This window comes from Lampris incognitus, chromosome 6 (assembly GCF_029633865.1).
Source record: "Lampris incognitus isolate fLamInc1 chromosome 6, fLamInc1.hap2, whole genome shotgun sequence".
Taxonomy (NCBI): domain Eukaryota; kingdom Metazoa; phylum Chordata; class Actinopteri; order Lampriformes; family Lampridae; genus Lampris; species Lampris incognitus.
Window position 1 is genome coordinate 37,053,877 of NC_079216.1, and position 4,198 is coordinate 37,058,074.

The window sequence follows — 4,198 nt, forward strand, 5'->3', positions numbered from 1 at the left end:
AAGGCTGAAGTAGCTCCATGAAATTTTAATATGGGGTCAATGCTGCAGTTTATTCATTCATGGTTGAGGTTCAAAAGGGCAGCAGTGGTGCTGAGCCCAGGTTGACACCCAAGGGCGCCCACTATTACAACTTCTCCTTGGCCTTCCTCATAGACTGTTTTATGCAAGGTCCAAGAAAAGAACAAATGACACTTCACTTGATGTGCAGCTCATAGGGTATAATAAGGCAGTCTGGGCATGTTTTAATTATATTATTGATCCATTATGATCATTAGAATTAGTCATATCAGATATCAAGTGTTAGTGCTTGAATCATCAAATGTGATTCTAATTTAAGAAGAAAATGCAAATAGGCCATAATGTGCTTTATCACAATGCACTTCAAGTGAAGTGTCACTGCAAAGTATATAAGAAAGGAAGGATATTTTGACATTTCAAATGCAGTAAAAATAGATGCATAGTACCCTCTTTTTACTCTATGCCTATCATTCCATTACAGCCTTCCAATGTACTTTGGGCTCTTTTCATGTACTTGTTTTACTTCTGTGGTAAAGGCATGTGTTAGAGAGAAGGAGAGAGAGAGAGGCTGTGTATGTGTTTACTGTTTTAGAGTTAGCATGCAATTAATTGAACTCCCGTGTTGAGGCTGAGTGAATGGTGAAAGGGGCGTAGTGTGTATGTTTATGCTTGTTTGCATGAAAGAGCTTGTGTATTTTCAGGGGAGCACAAATTTTTTTAGTGTGCTCGTGTGTGGGTTTTAATACTACATGTATGTGTTGGCTTGGTAGTGTGCCTGTTGTCCGAAAGACTCACCTGTTAGCACATTATCTCAAACTACTGTTATAATCAGGATTGCCAACTGTGCCTTTTTACATGTAGTTAAAAATGCTCTTTTTATTAACGTTTGCTTTTTTCACACAATAATAGAAAATTTGAGTCTCTGTAAGCTTTGAATGTGCACAACAATAGTATTATCCTTACGTACTGTTACTGTTTTTATTTTATCGTAAACCATGTTACTTTTGTTTGTTTTGTATGCATGTACCATTTCGTTACCTCCCGATAATGAGCTTAAAATCAACTGTGCATCAGATCAGATGTATGAAATGGCTGCATATCCATCCACGTCATCCTTCCTCTGTACTACCCAGAGTTCCTCTCTTCTACATTCCACTTTGCCAGGGGGGAAAAAAAGTCTTTTCTCACCATTCCTGTCAAAGCCCGCTGGGGTGGTATTCTCTCAGTTTCGTCCTGTCAGGTCAGTTTTATTTGCATAGCCCCGAATCACTGTCATACCCCCGAGAGGCCTTTACAGTCACTTTACATTCCCCAAAACAGGTGAATGACAATACACAACAATGTCCTGGGACAAAATATATCCCACAGTCCTGTTTCAGGTGTGTCAGCCGCCATGATGAGAGTAGTTATAGCTACTTATGTCTATAATGAGATAAAGTCCCCAGGGGCTTAGACTCCCTGTATCTTGTGACACCCCCCCAACACACACACACACACACACACACAAAAGGATGCTAATAACAGAGGAGTTTAGAGGATGCCTACTCGCTCCTGATTGCCTTGTCGTACCTTTTACTTTTTTAAGAGTCAATGTCTAAGGATGTTTGGGGGATGTTTTAAAGATCAAACACAACAGTTTTTGTCGACTCCGTTATCTCTTTGAGGAGTCACTGTAGAGATCCAAGTATGTTGATGTTGGTCAGGTCTCGTTGAGCTATAAACTGTCAGACATTATTAGCATGGGGTGCCACGCCATCAAAATCTCTTCAAACTTGTGAATGTATGCATCTTATCCACTAATTCAGACAGTCTAACACAACTGTGAGAAAAAGGATTTCGTCTCTTGAGGTTTTAAGGTATTTTGAAATTGTGGCTTTCCTGTCTATGCAAGGCATGCGTCAAAAAGAGTTTTTATGAACCAAAGTTAATATCTGTGGCAGCTTGCGTCCAACACAATCATTTAGCAGAAAAATCACAAAATGCATAAATGCTGCTGCAAAACCTGTTATAAGCAAAGTATTTTAGACTTCCTACGAAGGTTGCTCTCAAAGATACAATATACAATGTACGATAGCAATGTAATAACCTAAAATGTAAATATACACAAATAAAACTGTTAAAAAATAACTGGTGTGGTTGGTTGGGAGCCTTGGGGAAAATAATTCACCAGTTTTGATTTGTGTTTGCATTTTTTAATACCATTTACCACAAATTGTGCATATTTTGCATAACTATCGTTTTCATGACTTTACCACACCACGGTGTTTTAGTTTTATTTTTTGAATGAGTTTCCTTACCCTTCAGATATGAAAACTAGCAGACTTGAAACATGCTTGAGGTATGCATCACTTAGTCACCATTATACTCAAAATATAACGTAGGTCTGACACCCCCCCCTCAACAAAAAGCAAAAAAAAAAAAAAGTTCGCCGTGATGGATACTGATCTGTCTCAAGCAAGTTGATTTTCATAGAAATTAATAGAACGCAATGTTCAACTAGAAAAATGCTTTTCCACAGAAAAAGTGTGTGAATGCTGAGCTGCGGAAATAAATCGCGAAAGCATTGCTGAAAATGGATAAATAGGAAATGTCAGAAAGTCACTAGCCTACCTGAAATACCTGGGAACTGAAATGTGAAATGGCTGAATATTTTAAGTTTTTAAGGTATAAAAAACTGAAAAATTTGCCATAATGTGCTAAAGACATAAATAGTTTGATTGTTGAATGGTTTCTGTAGTTTAAAGTATGAAAAAGTGGAAGTGGTGCAAAGATTTCAAGGTGCTCCCAGTCCCATTACAAACACACACAACAAGGCTGTAACAAAACTTGCAAGCATTTGCAGCAATGCTTTATGTATGGAAAAGGTTTATAGTCTGAAATATGTGACCCCCGCTGGTAAAAGAGTCCCCAAGTAGGCCTAGGTCATTGAACTGCAAAACCTGACCTGAACATTGTTCTTCTAAAAGAAGAAAAAAGAGCTACAGTACATCAGAAGAAATGGTCTTTATTTGTCACGTGACATCAATGTCCCCTTCAAACATGGTCCCACATATATCTCATGTTAAATAGCCTACTATTTTCACTGCAAATTTACAAAACAAAACAACATATTACATCACTTTGTACAAGGTAAAAAGTTGAATTTTGTGAAATTAAAAAAGTATAATCATAGGGAAATGAATTTCCAAAATAGAACTGTAGATGAATATTGTAAATTGACAAGTTCTGGAAATCATCCCGGACAGAGGGAAGGATGGCCTCAATACGGTAGAAAAATTGTGACTGTAGCCTACCTACAAATTGATATGTGATGTTACAATAGGACTGAACATTCTAACAGGCAAAGTGTATGGCAGAATTGCTAAACTTTAGAGCTGAATTGTTCAAAAACTGTAAAATATTTTTAAAATCTGAAAAGGATTCTGAAAGAGCTGAATGTCCTGAACTGTTTAAGCTTTAAATGGGATTTCTAGCTCAGAAAATGAAGGAGGAGATACAGTTCAAAGGTGATGAGGGTTTCAACCTTTCCCCATAGACTTCCATTGTTTCGAAAAAGTAGAAAAAGCTTAATATGTCTAAAAGTATAAAAGATTTTAAAAAAACCGAAATGTGAGCCTCAATGGGCTTAAAGAGATGAACATTCTGATACCTGAATGGTTTCAGTGGCTAAAAGTATGAAGGGGTAAAAGAGGTGGAAGGGTTGCAAAAGTCCCCCATTGACTCCCATTCAAAAAACGGCTGAAAAAAGTTGAATATTTCAAAAAGTTCAAAAGGTATGAAAAATCTGAAAGGGAAGCAATAATGTCCTTAATGAGTTGAACATTTTGATAGTTGAACGGTTTCAGTAGCTAAAAGTACGAAGGAGCTACAAAGTGTCAAAAATGGGCGGAAGAAAAATAAATAAATAAAGAACTGCAAAGCAATAGTGTGAATAAAAACCCGTTCAAACATCCAAAACGTATGCTTCGGTAAAGCACCAGGAGTTAATTTATGTATACGCGAGTTGAATTAAACGGGATGAAAATATGCAAAACGCCGAAATTATAATTTAAAAGAATAACAACAATAATAATAATTTGAATATGAATTCAGTTGACTCTCCGTTGTATTGTTGATGACCACTAGGCGGCAGCACTCAGATGCACAGGGGTCTGCGGTGCAGCTCCCTTCCACCATCCGC

General features: G+C 37.3%; 1 protein-coding gene across 1 annotated transcript in view; it reads left to right on the plus strand.

The window, feature by feature from the left end:
• Positions 1 to 2,139, plus strand: part of sntb2 (syntrophin, beta 2) — a 24,739-nt gene extending 22,600 nt beyond the window's left edge. The window contains exon 7 of the mRNA XM_056281262.1: positions 1 to 2,139. This exon is cut by the window's left edge and continues 139 nt beyond it. The gene's annotated coding sequence lies outside the window, so the exon portion shown is untranslated.
• Positions 2,140 to 4,198: the final 2,059 nt, after the last annotated feature.